Consider the following 20,610-nt stretch of genomic DNA (forward strand, 5'->3'; position numbering starts at 1 on the left):
CCCCTCGGCTTGACTCAGGACAGGCACCGCCCTCTGCACGCCAGTAAGAGAGAGACAGTTTCCGTGACCCCGTGTGTCCTGGAATGCAGACCGAATTCCCGCTGTCACACATTTCCGAGCTGCCAGTAACAAAGGGCATTTCAGACCAAGGCCAGCTGCCTGCAGCACCGGCCACAGTGGACCGGCCCGCAAGCCGCAGCTTCGTCCCGGCCCCTACATGCTAACCGTATGCCTCCAGGTATCCGCCAATCGTTTTAAAAGTTACCTTGGACCAGGAGAGCAGGCGCGATGCCGGGGGGCCACGTTGGAAATAAACACCTCACGGGGCGACAGGCGGCAGCCCTACTGCCTCGCTGCGCGCGGGCCCCAGGTCTCAGCGGGGTGGACAGACGCGGCAGAGCTGCCGACTGGCCCAGCCGCCACCGCGAGCCCTCTCCTGCACGACCTTCCGGCCGGCGTGGCCTGGGACTGCCCGTCAGCGGAGTCCTGGCGGGTGGGGCGCCCAGGAAAGTTTTGATACCCCGATGGAGATGGACAGACTTCCGGTACATTCTCCCTCACGGAGGAGGATGCTGACCCCGTTCTGCCTCCATTTCAGCAGCGAGAGCGATGCTGGGGGGTCTCAGGCTGGATGGGGGGCAGGAGGAGGCAACACGAAGGCCCAGGGTGGGGTGACCCAGTGCAGCAAGTCGTCTTGTAATGTCCCCCAACTCAGCCACAGACAAGACGGTGAGCCAGGCCGGTTTTGGAACCATTAAAGATGCTCTCCCGCTACGTGCGGACCTCACAGTGGTTCTGGATGTTTCTACGACTTAAGCAGCAAGTCCTGAATGAATCTGCCTTGATGGAACTCACGTTCCTTTGGGCCAGGACGCGGGAGGGGCACGTCCCTCACGTGCAGCAAGAGAACTGGGCTCACGCGTCCTAGACTCCCCGGCCTGAGGAGCAGAACAGGGCCAGGGCCCCAACTCCAGCCCCTTCTGCAAAGTCCCCACGCTCGGGGGTCTACACATCCCCACCCAGGGGGAACGCTGGGCAGGTCATTCCCCCGGGGACAACTGAAGTCACAGAAAGGCCCTTCTCGCGTTGGTGTGAAATCGGCTCCCTGTGACTCCCACCAGGGGCGCTGCTGCCGCCTGGGGACAAAGAGCCAGGTGGCCGGGCTGCTTCGCATCTGAGGGCACCTGGCTCTCCCTGCCAGAGTTATCGACGCTGCTTCTTCGGAAGCTTCCCGCAAGGTCTCCGACTTAACGAGCAAGTATGCTGTGGGCTGATGTGATGCAACACGCTTCACGTGGCTGTCACACGGTGCCCTATGCAACCTCGAAGGCGGCCGGTGGAAGTGCCCATGTGCCGCCGAGAACGCCCAGGCCGAGGTCCGGCGGCTGGTGCGTGGCGGGGCAGGAACCGAAGCGCGAGGCGCCGACTCAGCACTGGCACGTGGACGGCCACCCTCGGCGTGGCCCCTCTCTGCAGCAAGACCCAGGTCGCCTCCTCCCAGGTCTTCGGTTTAACCTCGAGAGGCCCCGACCCCGAGCAGCGTCCCTGGGAGTGGCTGGCGGCCTCCTCCTCGCTCCAGGACGAGGCTGAGCAAACTCTGAGGGCCTCAGACCCCATCCAGCCATGGCGTTTGCATGGCTCCCAGCTAAGCACAGTTTTCACGTTAAGTGTTTGGGAGAAAAACAAACGAATGATCTCCCATGGCACGTGAAAACGATGTAGCATTTAAACGTGAAAACGATGTAGCATTTAAACGTCGGGTGTCTCTGTGTAGTTTCGCTGGCACGGAGGCATGCTCGCCTGTCCCATCAGCTGGGGCTGCCGTAACCAAACGCCGCAGGCTGAGGGTTTCGACAGCAGGCAGGCCTTCTCATGGTTCTGGGGGCTGGACGTCCACGACCAGGGTGCCGGCAGAGTGGGTGTCCGGCGAGCGCCCGGCCCCTGGCTGGCGGACGGCCGCCATCTCACTAGGTTCTCGCGTGGTGGGCAGTGAGCTCTGGTTCCTCGGTTTCTTCCTCTCACAAGGGTGCCAGTCCTCATGGGACCCACCCTCGTGACTTCCTCTAACCCTAGTCACCACCCGAAGGCCACGCCTCCTAATGCCACCCTCTGGGAATGACGACACAGGAATTTGGGGGGACACAAACGCTCGGTGCATGACACGTACTGCCCTTGGGCGACACGGCACAGCCGAGGACCTGTGACAGAGACTGACATTTACGCTCCGGTCCTCTGCGGAAGAGGCTTGCTGCGCCCTGCTCTAGGACAACCCTGTCTCTGTCACCACGTCTCGTAGAAGGCCACCTCATTCCTAGAGCGACAGGGCCTCAGACGCCGAACTGCCCGCGACTGTTTCGCGCACACCCTGCAGAGCCACACGTCTCCCTGCCCCCGCCCACGCTTGTCCTCCGGGATCACGCCTAGGACGTTACCTGTCCCCGTGTGGTGCTTCAGCGTGCCACCCCACGAAGCACTCAGCACCGCACTCCAAGACGCTCCTGGTTTCTGGGGTTTTGGGGGATTTTAGAGGCTTTATTGACTTTTGAGCCAACCCTGGGATTCTGAGCTCCAGTGTCATGACAGCACAGTCTGCCCCCAGGGACTGGACTCGCTAATCCACCTTAATAACCGACACCAGGAGGCAGAGCCGGCTCGGGGGCCGCGTGATCAAAGCATTTGCCCGTCTCTGTTCGAAACCTCAGTATGGGGGGGCCGAGGGGGACACAGGCGACGCTCTTGTTGACACTGGTGCCTTAGAGGGGCCGCATGCCACTGTCCAGTGGGATTTACTGTTGGTGCACACTCAGCGCTGCCATCACCACCGCCTATGAACCCCACCCCAGTCGCATCGTGTGGGAGGACTCCCAGAGCCTTCACACAAATGCAAAACTTCGAGGTTAAATAGCTTCCTGGAATTTTTTTCTGGTAGACACGTGCCCAGTGACATGTGTAAATTTTCCGAGCATTCGAGACAGGCCACGTAAAAACACCTAATCGAATTCAGGACTTGGCTCTGTGGTCTGTTAAAAGGGTCCCCTCTCCTGAAGGCCTTGTGGCACCAGAGGGGGTGGACACATTGCCACAAGCCCGAAGTTTAAAATGGCTCCACCATGACTCACGGAAGCCGGGGAGGAGAGTAGGAGAGAGCTTGGACGATGATGTCCCAGGGACAGGAACCCCCGAGAGGGACGTCCCTCCCGGCCCTGCCCTGTGGGGTCCCACCTGCTCCTCCCCTTAGCGGTCTGGGGAGCAGAGCAAGGAGGGCGGCCAGCAGGTGGGCCTGGGGGACCCCACCCAGCCCCTGGGAGTTGGTAGGAGGCCCCCGCTTTGCTGTGACGGTCGCAGTCGTCCTGAGGTGGCAGGCGGTGCCACCGCATATGTCTCCCTTGCAGGGAGGCTGCCTTACGTAAGAAAATCCCAATGTGCAGACTTAAAAAAAAACAAAAAACAGTACCTCTACAGCCCCAAATCAACACCAGCACACTGAAAAACCAAACAAAAAGCCCCATCGTTAGCCGCCTTTAGGTGAACGGTGGACGGGGTACCTCCCCAAGATGCTTGAGCGCACGATGAAATCATCTGGGGCAGGAGACAGCACACTTGTGCCAGAAGCGGCCACGAGGTCAGTCTCTTAGGTTTTACGGGCTAGGACGTCTGTCAGAACTCGGACTCTGCCGAACGGAAGGGCATGGCTGTGTGCCAATAAAACTTGATTCACAAAAACAGGTTGGGGCAGATTTGGCCCTCGGGCCATAGTTTGCAGACCTCAGATCTGTGACATTGAAAAAAACTGGGTGACACCCACCTCTGAAATTAAGACAGAAGTGCAGTCAGTCGCTCATGATGTCCACAGCATTGAAGCTCCGCTCTGCAGGGGGCTGAGCCCTGTCCTTGGTGGGGACGTTCAGTGTCAGGAAGGGGTGCCCCTCAGGTCAAGGATGACCCCCGCATTGCCTGTTGGCTGAGCCCCTGGCCCCACTGCTCAGTGGGGTGTGTCGGGGTGGCGGGGAGGAGGCACAGAGGCCCTGTATCCTCATTAACCCGCTTTTCGCTTGCCAGTGAATTCTGATTCATCATCGGATCGCAGGCCTGATTAATCCGTTTCTGAGTAAACACGTAAAGCCACCCTCCCAGCCGCTCTCCGCGATGCTGCTTGCCGGGGACAGCTGGCCGGGGGACGAGGCTGCTGCCTCTGATGCCGGACTATTTTTGGTTCCTGTTTTTGCCTCATTTATTTTTGATTTGAGTTGCTCATACAGACTGTACGTTCTCTTTCTCGCTCCTGCAATGACAGGAAACAAGCGTAGTGTCTTTAAACCCTCTTCGTGTTGCCTTGTGATCAGCGCAGAGGAGCCAGGGCACCTGGAGGGCGCCGTTCCAGGTGGGGCCGCCGGCCTCTCCCCCGCCTGCAGCCTCTGCCGTAAACACGGCAGGACAGAGATGCCACGCTTCACTGTCCTGCACCTGGTGACCCATCCAGCTCTGGGAAAAAGGCTGGGCCTTCAGGATCCTGCCCTAGAGCTGGGCTTTGAGTGATGGGGGGTCCAAAGACATCTGAGTGTCCGCCTACTGCTGTGGCTGGAGGAGGTGCAGGAACTCATCCACCTGAGCAGCAGCCCCAGGCCAGTCACTGCTGGTGACAGCGCAGTGTGTGTGAGGCGTTGGGATGAGGTTTTCCTGTGCGTCCACTCACTCGATCCTCGCCCCCAGGCCCTGGGAGGTCAGTGCTATTTGTTGCTAACCACGGATGACAGCTGAGGAAACGAGGCTCAGTGCGTTTGACTTGGCTTGACCATGTCACCCAGTAAGTGGCAGTCCTTGGAGTCCATCCTCTGAACCACAGCCCTCTGCTGGCACCAGCAGAGAAAAAGCAACGAAGGCCTTCTCCTGAGTGGCTGAACTCATCTCTGATTTCCCAGACCTCTGGGTGGCCGGGGGACAGTAGCCGGGGCAGGGGGCAGAAGCAGGAGCAGGGGGCTCGTTAGGAGACCTCGCGATGACCCAGGTGCTAGCCAGGATGACCTGGGCCAGGGCGGAGCAGCAGGTGCGCCGTGGCTGGTGGAGTGGGGAGGGTGAGCCCAGAGTCGGGATGTTAAGGTAAGATGGGGTACAGGGTGACTCCCGGGTTTCTGGAGAAGAGCTGATAGTTCTCGAGGTGGGAGATGGTTGGGGGCAGCGGTAGGGGGCGTCCGGGAGCCGGGGGTGGCTGTCTCGTCTGAAGTGCCCTTTGGACATGGTGGGGCAGCTGCTGTGGCCCTTTTCTGGCTCCTCCTCAGGGCCTGGCTGGAATGGTTTCCCTTTTCCTGCAGGTGTGGTCCCTCTGCCTGGCACACTCTTCCTTTGTGTTGCTCATCAAATGTCACCTCTCCAGAAAGGCTGTCCTGGAGCGCTCCCTCCAGTGTCCTGTCCAGTGGGTCAGCATGTGCGTTTCCTGCGGGGCGCCCGCCTCAACCTGTGGCGACTGTTCACCTGGCTGTCCCCTAGCTGGATGGCGAGCCCCAGAGGGCGGCGGCCGGGACTCTCGTCCCCCGCAGGCCCCCTCGTGCCCAGGCAGGGCCTCTGTGGAGTGCACAGAGGTTGTCACGGTGCTCTGGGGAGGTGGCACTTTCCCTCCAGGGAACCCAGACTGCAGTGAGGCCGAGCGAGGAAGAGCAGGCGGCGGTGGGGAGAGGGGGGCCATCGACCTCTGCTCCTGCAGCCTCCACAGCCTCCTCCAAGGGGTCCAGGCGGGAGAGCGCAGCCCGCACTGGCTCACGTTGGCATCTCGGGATGCGGCTCAGCCCCACGGACTTCCCAGGCCGGGAGTCCCCAACCAGGACTCGGCGCTGTTCACGAAGCATGCACAGAACCAGGCATCTCACGGGCACGCGTGTACCGGCGCATGGCGCACACGCAGACACATGGCACCTCCGCCTCCACGCCCATCACCCCACCACCTGTCACCTCCACCACGTCCCTGTCTGTCACCTGCATCTCCATCACCTACAACTCGGTCGTCTCCACCTCCGCCGCCTCCGCCCAGGCTGGCCCCTCTTCCCCCGAGCGCCCCGCTTTCGGCGTTCTGTTCTTTGCGTCTCCCCCCGAGTGACCCTTGGGCCCCTCGGAGCATCACAGAGCGTCAGTTCTCACCTCCATACCTGAGCCCCAGAGCTGCACCTTCAGCCCCGTGTTCTGCCCCGAGCTCCAGCCTCAGACCTGGCTGCCTGTGGGCTCCATCCGCCTGGGTATCGCTGGAACATTCCGTCTTCTGCCCATGTCTACTGCCGCCCGCAGGTGGCCCGCCTGCCACCAGCGTGCCACTTCTACCTTTCAACCTCAGGTCTACAGGCCTCCGCGGCCACCCCGGGCCTCCAGCATCGGGTCCGAGCGCCTGGGCTCGGCGTGCTGAACCGTTCGCAGCTGGCCCTGTCCACTCTCCAGCTTCCTCTCTCCTCTCCCGCCCTCCCGTGCCGCTGACGCCGGCCCACCTGCCCGCCTCTTTTCCCCGCACTCCCGTGCCCCTGGCAGCCCGCACCCTTGCTCCTGCTGTTCCTTCGGGGGCTGCTGCGCCTCCCCGTCCCTGGAGTCACCAGCCCCTTTCCCGGGCCCGGACGGATCGTCCTACACTACTTCGTGGTTCCCCTGGGGATCGGTGACGGCCGGAGGGGCTGGCACTTCCCATTTCTAACACTCGATCACGGCATCTTCTAAACGACCTGCCTGATGTCACACGACTCCAAGAGGCAAAGAGCTGGGACAGGTCTGCGGGACTGCAAGGCCAGCACCCTGAAAATGCAACCTCGTCCATGACAGGCCTCCACGATGGTTTCTGCAGAATGCTCCCTACGCTTCCTAGTTTAAATCCTCAACACTTGAGTGCCAGCTCGCCCGTGGGTACCCCATCTTCAATAACACCGGGGGGCACACGGGGCTGATGCCTCCAGGCTTCCCGCCTCTTATTTTCACCTGAGCAGGGATGAGGAGGGACTCCTGAACTCTGCCCTGTCCACCAGGCGTTCCCCCTGTGACCTGGGGGGTGGGGACGATTGGAGAGGGAGGGGCGGGCTTCCCAGTGTCCAGAAAACAAGCTGAGAGCTCATCCCGGATCCGCTAAGTCTGCACCCTGGTCACACCTGAGATAGTCCTTGAATCTGATAGCCATCTACTTATTTTTCCAGTTACCTTGGACTTATGACAAATTATGCTGGGTTGGTCTTTATTGAAGGGACAGCGAGTTTCATTTCAAAATAAGCTTATTTAAAAAAAAGTTTAACCAATGAAAAGAACAACGCAAACTCAGAGGCAGGACTGGCAGTATGCACATCTAACCCAAATCCAGGACGAAAGGCCAGTGATGGAAGTGTAGGATTGCAGAGAGGGAAAGAGAGAGAGGGAGGGAGGAGGGAGGGAGAGGGAGGGAGGAGAGAGAGAGACAGGGAGAGAGAGAGGGAGGGAGGGAGAGAGAGAGTGCGCACGGGAGCACAAGTGTGTGCCCCGTGACCCGACCCAAAGGCCAAGCCCCAGGAGAAGGCTCAGAGACCCCACTGCGAAAGGAATCCCAGGGGAAGAGCGAATTCCAGGTCACCGCATGATCGTTTCCCTTCCAACTAATTTTATGTCCCTTTTCGTGAGAGTGCATCCGACTTCCTTCCCTTATAGGAAGTTATCGAGAGCACCTAAGGAGAGACCAGAATCTCGGCAGGACGGCCCGCTCCGCAGGCCCTGGTGAGTTCTCACGGGGAGTCTACGCGGGGCTGTGCATCTGAAAGGGTGCGCGTGTGTGCACGTGTGCGTATACATGCACAGGCCCGCTCTGCCCATCACCTAAGCAGTCTGTGGCTCACGCGTGTGCCCAGGCCGAAGCCGGGGAAAGGCCTCTTCGCTCAGGCCGATCCTCCGCCTGGGGCCGGGACGGCTGACGGTGCTCAGCTTTCCGCATGTGGAAGGGACCACAGCCTCACCATGACCTAACCACGACCACGCTAGGTCCCAGGCCTCCTGCTGCTCTGAAAAGCAGATGCTCAGCGGGGGGCGAGGGGTGAAGACCAAGGGCCCTGAACCCCACAGGGGGTTGCGAGGTGGCCAGGATTTTGAGAACCAGCAATGCTGTCTGGGTGACCCTAGGCCTTGTCTCCAGAAGTGACTGCCCAGCCAGGGCACATTTTAAACACTGACTCAGGGAACAGGTCTCACACTTCCGGGGGAGCAGGGGTGGGCCGGTGTCTACCTCCCTGGGACCGAGTGCACCCAGGGGCATGCTTGCTTTCCTGCCTGGACAGTTCTTACTGCAGCCGCTCCTGGGGGGACAGGCAGGGCTGCCCCAGTGCCTCCTCTGTGGACCCAGGCCACAATGAGGGCCGCAGGCATCTCCCCGCCAGGCGGCCCAGGGCCTGAGTCCCCAACGGGCAGCCGCTCCTCGGTGGCTGGGGGTGGGGATGGGGTTATGCCAGTGGGGGACGACGGCGCGTCTGAGTGTGCGTGTGCACGTGTGCGTGCGCGTGTGTGCAGCACGGAGCTCTCGGGCAGCTGTGCACAGGGCCTCACGCCACCTCCCCTGCCCCGGCTCCCTTTCCCAATCTGGTGCTGGTCTTTTGACACCTAGAGCATCTCTCTTCCATTCTGGTGTCAGAAACGGCAGATCTCGTCCTTCAGAGAGGCTCAGAAAGACAATGAGCAGTGGAAGGAGAGCCATCTGTCCCCGGTGCCGGCCGTGTCAGACAGGCCACTGTCAGGGGTCGGGGCTTCTCTGCAGGACAGGAACCTGGAAGGTACTTCCCTCAGGAAGCCCATGCCCTGCCCTTCACTTCGAGTGGAAAGCTGCCTCTAGGGGTTCCTCCCCACAGGTGCCAGTGAGGGGGATCCGCTGAGGCCGCTTCCTGCCCCCCCCTCCCCCGACTCACCGGCAACCTAGGGGTGGCCATGCAAGCCCAGAGGACTCCAGGCAGCACTTGCAGGACACACTGAACTGAGGGTGCCCTGCGGCCACCACCACCACTGCCACCACGGCTGAAGCCACCACCACCGCCACCACGGCTGCCGTGGCAGTGACTTGGGTACGTGGCCCGTCCCTCTGCACCAACCTCTGAGCTGGAGAATGGGTGAGCGCGGGGCCACGGGGGAAGAGGTCCCTGTCCCCACTCCCCACCCCTTCTCCTGGGACTCGGGGCAGTGGAATGAGCCTTAGCGATGCGGTATGTGGGGGCCTGGTTCACCCCACTCCTCGGGGGTATCCACAATAGAAAAAGAAATGCTGCGTCTCCTCTCGTAGGCAGCCTGAAATCTTTTAAATGGCGTCAAAGTAGGAAAAAAACAGAGTTTGGGGGGTGGGGAGAAAGTAGGCAACTCATGTCTGCGATTACTACACCGCCTGACTCAGCAGAGGGGAGCAGCTGACGCAGGGGGAAGCGGAGCTGGCCCCGGCTCGGTGGATGGACGGGCAGATGGACTGACGGACAGATGGTGGCTGGATGGGTGGATGGATGGATGGATGGAGAGGCTCCAAGCTGCCTCTCTGGCTTGCTGGGCAGAAGGATGGGCTTTAGCCACTCACTCCTCAGACTGGAAGGAGGGAGGCCAGCACTCTGCTGCTTCCCAGATGGGCCATGTCAGAAGTCTCTCTAAACAAAGTGGCCCGTCCTTTGGACACTTGGCCTATCATTGGGTGTGGGTGGGGCCTCCCTGGATGAATCCACGGGGGGCTGTGGAGGGGGGCATTCAGCGACCAGGCGGTGCAGCCGGCTTGGGGAGGGGCGGGTGTCCCCATCTCCACCTGATGTGAGTTTCTGCAGCAGCGTCAGGGGGCGGGATGGGTGCGGCCTCCTCCTGGCCAGCCGGGGCCCCTCCCCTGTGCTTAGCACAGTGCCTGGCGCAGTGTAAGGCTGGCCGTCCCAGCTGACCCCTAGACCCCACACTGATTCTACACGGTGGGCGCTGGAGCCCTGGGCAGCACTTCAGGTGGATTTCAGGGCCCTCGGAAGAAGTCGGGGGGACAGGCCCCGGTTCCATCTGCAGAGTGGAACTGGCAGCCTGGCAGGACGTTTGCCAGGCAGCATGTCTGATGGACCAGCAGCTCCGAGTCCTAGCACAGACTGCCCTCCCGGGGACACACAGGCTGGCATCCCGACAAGCAAGTGTACCTGGGCCTCCCATCCATGCCCAGAGGAACCTGCTTGCCCTGTCACTCCTCAGGCGAGCTCCAGCAAGAGGCGGTGGACCCGGGCTTCTCATAGCCCCCCCAGGCTGCTGAGCCTACCGCTGAGCCAGAAGTCATCCTGGATTACGGGGGGCCCTAACCCCAACGACGGGTGTCCTTAGAAGAGGTGGGGGGAGACACGCACACAACGTGACAACAGAGACAGAGATCGGAGTGACGTGACTATATGCCAAGGAACGCCGAGGACCGCGGGCAAACGGCAGGAGCTGGGAGAGGCCGGGAACAGCTCTGCCAGGAGAAGCCCACCTGTCCACACCTGGGTTTTGGACTTCAGACCGTAAGAGAATAAATATGGCTATTTTGAGCTGCCCTGCTTGTGATAATTTGTTCTGGAAGTCTAGGAGACACACACCTGCCTAAGCTCTTAAACCTCCAACCTCAGCAGGCTGCACGGGGAGCAGAGAAGTGACCCTCTTTTGGGGGGAGTGACCCTTTGTTGGGGGCCTGGGCCCGGTGTCTCTAGCCCCGTTCCACACCCTGGGGGATAGAGGACTTGGCAGGGGGGCGTTAGCTTCAGTGACCTGGCTCCTGGGGCTTCCCTGATCTCTGGGGGACTGTAAAGATACATAACAAACGGTTTCAAAGAGGACTCCACCTGGCCCCACATGGCGGCCGTGAATGATTCGCACCTCGCCCGTGCCATGCGAAAGCCGGCTTTATGTCGCATCCGGCTTTACGCCGCATCCGTCAAGGGCCCGCTGAATTAGAAACTGCGAGAGAAAACCACTGGGCCGTGCCTTTGCAATCACGTGACTAACAGAAAATTATGGTTTAAGTGAGAATACCCCTTGCTGCTTCTGGGGTCCGTGGTACAATCTTCCGGTAATAAAGGTCCCCAAGGCTGGGGAAGCACGCTGCCATGCTGGGCGCGGGGAGCAGAGAGCCCCTCGTCCTGTCCTTCTGGTTGGAAGAGATGGCATGGTGACTGGGCAGTGGGGAGGGGCCTTCCTCTGACCAGCGAGTCCTGCCTTGGACCCTGGGGAGGGCCGCTGTGCGGGAGGCTGGGAGAGGAAGGCCCCAGTAACATGGGGGACCCCCAGGAGGCGCGGCCAGCTCTGAGCTGGAGCAGGGTGGCCAGCGGGGGGCTGGACTGCACCTGCCATGGTGTCCTCTGACTAGGCATCCTGGTGCCTCTCGTTCAGGAGCGAGGCCAAGGGTGGCCACTTGCCCTGGTAACGAGGTGGTCCGGGGTGCAGGGTCAGGAGCCCCTGGCAGTCATATTCTAGCGCTGTCCTCTGGTAGCCGTGTGGCCTGAGGTGAAGCATAGCACCTGTTCTCACCTGTGAAGCACAGATCACAGCAATACCTACTCCTGGGTGGCTGGGAGATTAAGAAGAAATGCCTGCCAGGCTTAAGGAGGAGCCCAACGAAGAGCAGACTGGTGACTAATGATGGCTGCTGACGGAAATGATAGCTGTTGCTGTAATCATCACGACCATCACTGGCACGGTCATCACGATCATTATCACTACCACCTTCACCCCATCATCCTTATCACCGTCACCATCATCACTATCGTCAACATCACCACTGTCCTTATCACCTTCCGGCTTCAGATGAAGTGCCTGCTCCTTCCTGGAGCAGGGCACTGGCTTTCAGCTGTCCAGCATTCCCCCCGGGAATCTGCACTTGGGACCACTCAATCTGGTCGCTCTGGGACAGTTTCTGCAGTAGGAGGCATTATCTCTGCATAATTAAGTGGCTCAGCTATAAAAACATGAGCAGAGTCCTGGCTGCCAGGCGCTGGCTGGCAAGCGGACTGTTCAGGGAAGTTGAGGGGTGGCGGGATGGAGGCATGCGTCCAGATGCCAGGCAGCTGGGAGCCTGTGGCCATCGGCCTGTGAGGCCAGCCCCAGGAGAGCAGCTGCCTCAGCACACAGGCTCACGCACCTGGCCTTGTCTCAGCTGCAGGGAATGTCCCCGCCTGCTGCCATTTCTGGCTGGGTGCCAGGTCCCAGAGGCCATGGCTACTCTGCCCTCCCTAGAACACTGCCTGCTGTTCGCGGTGTGGCAGGAGTGTGCCTCGGTGGAGTGACTGGACTGCAGAAGATGAAATCAGGGAGCCTGTGGTGGGGACGGCCTCGGCCTGCCTCCAAGGATCCCAGGCTTGGCTTCAGGACCCTTTGCTCACGAGGTGGAGGGTGCATGGCAGGTCAGCTCCTCCAAGTAGGGACTCTGAAGGCTCCAGGGATGGACGAGCAGTCCTGGCTGACGACAGCGCCAGGGCCACCAGGGTGACCTATTGTCTGAGCCAAGCCTCATAGGGAACCTGTGGACTCATCAGGACTGTGGCATGAGCCTCCCCACAGCTCTGAGCCTTGGACATCAATGCCCCGAGGGAGCTGGGGGTGAGGTCTGCCATCTGAAGCCAGCAGTGCGCTGGCCTCAGAGGGCTGTGGGCCTCTGGCCAGTGGGGAGTGGCTTGGTTCATGGTGGCCCTGCCCCTTGCACCAATAAAATTCCCCCACACCTACAGGGACATGGGCGTCTCCCTGGAGGGCTGGACACAGGCCGTCTGGCTTAGGAAGGGGGTGGCCTGGTTGGTGGGCATGGAAGCACCCGCCATGTGGTGGACCCCTCCCGAGGAAGGCTGAGTGTATGGAACGGAGTCCTAGGGAGGGTCTGCCACAGGTTTGGTTCCTGCCTGGGGGCTCTGCTCCCTGATTGTCCCAGCCGGGTGGCGGCTGCCGAGTCTGCAGTTGGGGTCCCATGCCCCTTCATGCTCTGCAGATGGTGGCTCTGGCTGGGTGGATGGTACGACGTGTGCCAGGAGCCTCCCCTGCCTGAGGGCCGAGCTGGGGTACAGAGCGGATGGGCAGACACGCCCTGTCCTTGTGGGACACACAGTCTGGAAGGGACCAGATGTCCGTTCCAAGGACCGTGGAGCGCGCTCCGACAGACCTCCAGGACACTGGTGAGGAAGCTGGGCGTGGGCACAGGCCGGCGGGACCCCACTGGCCACATTGTGACCCTAGCTCTGCCAACGAGTGTGCTGCCTCCTCGAGCCTCAGTTTCCCTCTCCCTAAAACCAGGAGGCTGGAGTACACGGCGTCAGAGAGTAAGGAGGCTGAAGGGGCGTCCTGGAGGCCCGCAGGCTGGAGGGGCCTGGGCCCCCAGCTTCGCACACTGGGTGAAATAAAGCCCTGTATTGGTTCAATGCCACCCCCCGCCCTGCTTTAGAGAGCAGGGATTCTGCCTGAGCCTGGGGCAGTTCCTTGAGGGCCTAGGGAAGGGTCCCCCGGTCTTTGACACCTTTGCTTGTAGAGTGCCAGCCCTCTCCTGCTGCCCACACAGGGTGCCACCCAGGGACCCAGTGGGCAGACCGTGGGGCCCAGCTGAGCCCTCAGCACCCATACGGCCCGGCAGGTGGCTGGGGCCTCCAGCAGCTCCCCATAGTTACCATGGTTACCAGGCTGTGGAAGGGTAGGGGAAACCCCTTCTCTGTACCCCTCCCAGCAACGCCCCAGAGGGCTTTGCCAAAACCTTCCAGCTCTGGTTGAGGCAGGGGGCAGGTGCCCAGCCAGGCGTGCAGGCTGTATGTGCGTGTGTGTGTTTGGGGGCGTGGCGGTGACCATGGCAGCTGGAGCAGCTCAGGGCTCCCTGAGCAAACCACGGCTGGGGGCCTCAAGGGACCTGGTCAGCTTCCCCCCTTCCACCCTGGCCGGATGCCTTGGCTCAGCCCCCCAGAGGGGGCGCCCCCACCCCCACTCAGGCTGATGGCCATGTCCCCGTGGTACCCCACGCTGTGTCTGTACACACAGCTGTCCCTGCCCCTTGTCACCTGATGAAGCCCCACCCAGTTTCAGGCCTGGCTCCAGCCTCTGCTTTTCCTGACCATGTGGAGTGGACACTGTCCCGACCTGCCCGCCGGGCCTGCAGACACCGCTGTCGTGCCCTGAGAGGCACCTCCGAAAGCCACACCCCACGTCTCCTCCCCACTGCCTTGGGCCCGGTGGGCGGTGGCCTCTTCTGTGCCCCTGCCTCTCGGTCAGTGACTGAACGAGTGGGTCCTACATGCAGGCCCCACCTGTACAAGTGGGGCCGGGGGCACGCGATCCCGGGGGCAGCGCTTGGCCCAGAACAGACGTGTCCCATCTGGACAGGTCCTTCTGTTAGGACAGTGGGCCCATGTCCCCCAGGGGCACCTAGAGTGCCCCGGCAGCCTTTCCTAAACCTGCACCTGGCCAGGGCCGCTGGTGTCTGTGACACGCAGACTCCCAACAGAGTGTCAACAGGGAGATGGCTGCTGCCCCGGGTCCCTGCCAAGAGGTGGCATCCTTGGGACGTGCAACACTTATTTCAGGCACTGCGTATCCTCTGCAAAGGGACAGGGGACAGTGATGGCTCCAGGTTCCTGTCTCTGATACCTGAACACCCCCTGGCCTGGGTGACTAACATACCTCTCCTGCTTGAGAGGGACAGGCAGTACCCCTGGGGGCTGAGGATGCCACGGAGCTCCGGGGCGGGGGGAGGAGGTGCTGGACCGGTGCTGGGACAGCCAGCACCCCAAACGACCCTCGTTCCGAGGGGATCGGGACACTGCTGACAACTGCATGTCACCACGGACCTCAGGATAAAGTGCAGTGAGATTCAAAGCTGACAAGTGTCCTTCCCCGGGAACGTGGCCTCCTGAGTTCTGCCTGGTGGAGCCCGTCGGGCCTGTCACCTCATGTGTGCCACTGTGCGCGGGAAAGCTCGCCCACAAACCCAAAGAGCTGGCGAGTGTCTCTCAAGGTGCAGTCTCAGGACCCTGGATCGGGGGTTGGTGAGGGACGGTGCCCGCCGGGCAGCATGGGGACCTCGGGGGGCTGTTTTCCGGTTCCACTCTCTGCGGACCCTGTGTGTCCCCCGTTCCCACGCCGAAAGCTGAGCCCTGACCCCACACTTCACAGGTGTCCCCAGAGATGCCTCATTAGGGCAGGACACAGTTACTGGCCATGGAAACTGCCTTTTCCTCGCCCCACGTGCTAACCCCGTGAGCGCGCAGCGACCCCTTCAGCTCCGGTCTCTCTCACGGTCACGTTTCTCAAGAGCCGTGTCGACGGCAAAGCGCGAAGGCTAAAGGCGGGGGCTCGGGTGCCGAACGGCCTGGGTTCAGATCCTGGCTCCTCCTGCTACGCTCCCCGTGACCTTAGGGCAGTCACCTCACCTCCCAGCACCTGTTTCTGCACCGGCAGTATGGGGACCATGGCAGCTTCGTGCCCATGGCCAGTGAGGAGTGAACCGGCAGGTGTGCCCGTTACTGGGGGGGGGCACCTCTGCAGCCACCAGCCACGCTGGGAGCCCAGGTTCGCCTCCCCCAGCGGCGGGCCCGCCCGGCGCAGCGGACACCTGTCGCATCCTCTACTTCCCCTCCTCCTGGGCCGGGGTCATCCAAGGTTTCCTCCTGCCTGTTTCGACCTTGACCTTTCCTCTCAAATTCTGTGCTTATGGTTGCTCCTAGCTGTCTCCAGTCCCCTTCACTCTTGTCCCCAGCTCTCAGTGGCATTGTCTGCCGTCAGGACCGTCACCAGTGGGTGGCTGGCAATCCCCTCTCATTTGAGCCCCAGGTCTACCCTCTCAATGTCTGCGGGCATGACCGGCTGAGGCACAGACCTCGGACCCCACGAGGCCCTTGCCCCTCGCCATGGACACGTTCCACTTTCTCCATCCTGGCACCGGCATGTCACTTCCCTGTTCCAAAGTCCCCAGAGGCCCAACACTGGGTCTTCTGGACACCCTCCATGCCTGTCGTACTTATGTCCTGCCTATGCTCCCCCTGGGCCTTGGCCACTTCTGGCCCACCAGCCCTGCTTCGGGGGCTTTTGCCTCAAAGCTGGTGCTCCCCCAGCTCTGCTCCCCCTGCCTCTTTCCAGGTCTCCGTCAAATGTGTCCCAACCCGCCCTCATCTCTCGGTCTCCATCAGCAGGCAGGGGTGTCTCTGGCATGTGGTTATCCGTCCTCTTCCTGGCTCTTGGCCCCTGGAAGTGGAGGTGGGTGGGTCCTGCTTGCCAGCTGCAGTGAAGGCCATTACCCATCACCGGTACCTATCCGTCCTAAACGACGTTTAAATTCTAATTTATCTGTTGATGCCTGGATTCGTCGGAGTCTCCCTCGTCCTCCTGTTTTCATTGTTTCTGACCTGCTCCATCTACAGGGCCCAGGAAGGGCGCCGTTTCCAGGGGCCCGGCCACCGCGGAGTGCTTGGGATGGCAAGGCTCCCCTCTGCCTCGAGCTGCGTTCGACAACTTGTGGGCATCGGGGTGGGGGTTCGCTCTGAAAGGTCAAAGAGCTGCCGAGGGGTGGGACGTGAAAACACGCTGTGGTGAGGGGGCCGCACGTGCTCAGAGCGGGCTCTGCAGCCCCTCAGGGGCCAGGCGTACAGACGGGCACCAGCAGGCTCACCTGGGCCTCCTAGGCCTCGGGAGGTAAGCGGCGGGGGGTCAGGCAGGGCGTGGGGCGTCCCTCACCCACAGAGAGGCCGGGTCAGTCTTCTCTCGAGAACCAGGCTGCCCTCCCTCCCTCCGCGAACGCAGCCCCAGGCCGTCCCCCTTCCGAGGTGCTCAGAGTGCGATCTAGAAATGACTCAGGAGGGGACCCAAATCACTCTGCTCGAGCTTTCCTGGGAGCCACCTGGGCTCCATGTTGGCGATGGCTCAGGCTCAGTCTGTGATTAGAAGTCACAGACTCAGTGACGTTTACTGAGTGCCCGTGTGTACCAAAAACTGGCCCTAGGCGTCTACTCGAGCTGCCTCATTTCATCAATCCAGGAAAACAGAGACACAAGGATGGAGCCAAGTGGTTGACAGGGAGAGAGCCAGACGCTCAGAGAGCTAACTCCCCACCAGGGGCCACGGGCCAAGCTGGTGACAGAGGGCCCTGTGGACAAGACCTGGTGTTTACAGGACCCAGGATGTCACTTGCTGACTAGGGAAACTGGCCCAATCATGAATGGATTTCTGGTTTGTCTTTGAATCTGGTGCAGGGATCTGAGAAGGAAAAATGTACTCTTGGCTTTCAGCCTCGAGCTGGGTGACGGATCTCAACTCCTCAGCAGCCGGGGCTCAGGACCTCGGTGGGAAAAGGCCCTAACAGGGTCTGCGGCATGGATGTGAAGCTTTTTCTGCTCCTTCCCTTTACCCGGTCCTACTTTATCTGCACCCTGCTTGGCATTGAGGCAGTTCTGCAAGGGCCTGTGTGCAAGGAGGAAGCTCAGGGAAGACAGGTGCCAGGGGTGTGGGTGAGACAGGTATTGGGGGAGTTGGCTCTGTGATGAGGGACACAGGCGAGCCTGCGTGCATGCCCCCAGTCTCTAGGTAACCATGTGGCGGTTTGGTAAAGCGGGGTGTGGCCTCCTGTAGGGCTATGAGTTAGAAAGCTGGGTGTGCGGGCACAGGCTGGGGGGTGCTGAGTGCAGAGCTCACTCCTGGTATACACAGAGAGAGGAAGTCCAGCCTTTTGAGCCCCACGGACGTGGCAGAGGGTAAGAAGACGCAGCCTTGCTCACGTCCACCCAGCAGGTGACTCCGGTACCTGCCAAGTGCGGCTGAATGGAAAGTCTCGAGCTACCGCTGTAGTGATGGGTGACCAGGTGGGCGACAGTCCCACCTGGCCCAAGATGGCTCTCTCCTGGGAGGCCCTGCCCCCTTTCACTCCCATGAACTGGCTGAGCCAAGGACCGCATCTCCTCAGTTACCCCAAAGAAAAGGGGCATGCAGTGAGTGGGGGTCTGAGCATGCTAAGTTCTCCCTCATGAAAAGTAGGGGTTTCCATGTCCTCGGGAGCTGGGACGGGTTCTTTAGCCTCCTGCGTGTCTGAGGCGCGTCCGTGTGGCGGGTCAGATTCACAGGGAGGCTGTGCCTGCCTGAGCATGGGCACGGCAGGACAGAGCAAGGCGGGGTCGGTCTTCCTGGTGCTCTGTGCCTCAGTTTCCCCACCCAGGCTAAGTGGCCTATCTCACAGGGTTATTTACAGACTCGCCTTGAAGCCAGGTTGGAACTGTGGGTCCGACATGGTCAGGGTCCCTTCTCCCCATCGTCTCACCCAGTAGCCCAGCCCCTGCCATCTCTCTGACACACTGGAACCAGTGTCCTTGCTTTGGGTGCCTGCCAGGCTGGGCAAAATGGCGCTGCCAGAATTCTCCATGGTTAGTGACACCTCCTGCTCCCAACAGCTCCCCAGTGATTCAGATGTACCCCGAAGTGCTGGTTTCCTCTACACGTCAGGGACTCCTCCAGAGTGGCCTTCTCAAAGTGCCTTGGGCTCCAACCCGACCCTGCCCCTGCCTCCCAGTGACCTTGGAGAAGTCACTGCCTCTGGGTTTCCCCGCCCCGCCCCTCCCAGACCTATGAGGTGAGGAGAGGCGAGCCCTCCGGCTGCTGGGAGGGGGTGCAGGGAAGTGGGGGCCTCTGGTCCTAGACACTGTCAGAGGCAGCCCCGCCTGAACATGCCTGCAGCCCTGTTATTCAGGGACCCCAGGATCCTGTTCTGGCTCTGGGACCTATGGTGACATGAAGGTCACTGAGAATTTAGTCAAGGACTAACGACACACTGCTTCCCGTCGGGGTCCCCACAAACAAAGCCCGTTCCCCGAGGTTCTGATGGGGCAGGAGGCCCTCCTTTGCCCCACACCTGCTGCCCAGCTGCCACCGGCCCCGGCACCAACAGGCAAGTCTGGAGGCGGCCCCTCCCTCCCGCCCCTCCCGGAAACTGCCAAATCAGAACTCAGCGCCTCACTTCCTCCCGACTCATGTGGGGCTCAGATCACTGAAACAGGAAAGGAAGGAGAGAAAGCCCCACGGTATGGAGGCCCGAGCTGCCCCGCCCAGAGCTCACGGCCCCACTGACGCCCAGTGCCCATGGCCCATGACCTTCGCCAGGCAAGAGGTGCTGTCCTGCCTCGCCACACCTGCAGCGCGCACTTTTGTGCCCACTTCTTTCCACCCGGGCTCTAATCCAGACTCGACGGCGTTTTGAGCACGAGGCCACATTCCACACTTTTCATGCCCCCTGCCCCTGGCCTGGCTCAGTCCCCACGTCGTCTGTGGACCAGCAGAGCAGAGAGGCACAAGGAACTGGACCTGGGTTTTGTATGGGAAGCCTCTAGCACGCTGCTTTCGCAGCAGGAATGTGGTCTGCCCCAGACGCCCTCACTGCCATTGAAACCAAGTGTGCATCGGAGGGCACCCCTACAGATGTAACCCAGGAAACAAATGCCCTCTGCGGCCTCCACTGCGAGGGCACAGGGGCAGGAGCCCAGGGACTGCACGTGAGACTGGGCTCTGCAGGTGGATGTGTTTGCCAAGCAACAATCAGGAGGGCAGATGGGACTCTCTGTAAGCAGGTCCCCAAACTCCGCAACGTGGGGCCTCAATACGGCCTCCTTAGCGGAACTGGAGCTTGCTTTTGGCATTGCATGGGGGCTGGCGTCTTTGAGGGGGAGGAGAAGTTGCAGAGAAAGAAAAAAATCCTAAAATGACAGACAGCGGGACAGCTGTGGCCTGAACTTGGTGTTCCTGCTCCTCGGATGTGGATGTATTAATTTCCATAAATGCTAATAGTCCATTTCCCCAAGAGCTATTACTTATGTCATCTCCCCCTGGATGTGGTTCAACCCAGCACGAATGAAAGGGAGCAAGAGGCAGCCCCCACTAGCGGTCCCCGCTTCCAACCTGGGCAGCTCGGTCTGTTTCCCAAGGTGGACCTGCTAACTGCAGGATCAAGACCCCCTGCCTTCAGCCCCACAGTCTGGCCCTTATCATGCCAGGAAGCAAAGAAAGTTACCAACCCTAAAAATGCTGAATCACAAAGTGAGGCTGAGCAGGAAAGTGGGGGTGGGGAGGGAGATGGTGGTCAGGGAGGAAGGCAGGAAAGGGTGCTAAGGGGCTTCTCACCTGGAGCACCCCCCAGGATGCTGTAGGCGAAGTGTAGCCCCCACGGGGACCTCAAGGACAAAAGCCAAGAGGAGCGGAGCAGGGGCGCGCCTGGGGTGGGCAGGTACACGGCTGCTGCTATTGCAGCAGAGGGCGGTGCAGCCACTGGGTCCCTGCATCCTGCGGGAGCAGCAGCAGGTAGGGAGGTGAGAAGGGAAGAGAAGGCGAGGATGGGGTAGGGGTATAGGGAGCGGGGTGGGAGGCTGTAGGTAGCTAGGAGAACTGGAGTAGGCAGTGAGTGCCAAGGTCCTGGGGAGTACGGCAAGGTGGAGGGACCGCCCACGGGGAGACACTGGAGGGACTGGGAACAGAACGGGTGAGAAGATGGGGTCAGGAACTAGGAGGGACAGGCAGGGTGAGGCTTCAGGACCGAAAAGGAGAGATGGGGAGGACCAAGACCAGCGGCGCTCCGATGGGGCTGCGCAGAGGCCGGGAGATGGGATGGCGAGGAGGGATGGGGAAAGGGGAGACGAGGCTGCAGGAAGAGGAGCGGGTTGAGACGGGGCA

The 20,610-nt window shown here is 61.1% G+C and overlaps 1 protein-coding gene across 3 annotated transcripts in view; it reads right to left on the reverse strand.

Annotated features, from left to right (window-relative positions):
* Positions 1–20,610, reverse strand: part of KCNAB2 (potassium voltage-gated channel subfamily A regulatory beta subunit 2) — a 77,823-nt gene that overhangs the window by 56,696 nt on the left and 517 nt on the right. The gene's annotated exons all lie outside the window — the stretch shown is intronic.

The sequence above is a fragment of the Pteropus medius genome, unplaced genomic scaffold, assembly GCF_902729225.1.
Source record: "Pteropus medius unplaced genomic scaffold, Ma_sr-lr_union100, whole genome shotgun sequence".
Lineage (NCBI taxonomy): Eukaryota > Metazoa > Chordata > Mammalia > Chiroptera > Pteropodidae > Pteropus > Pteropus medius.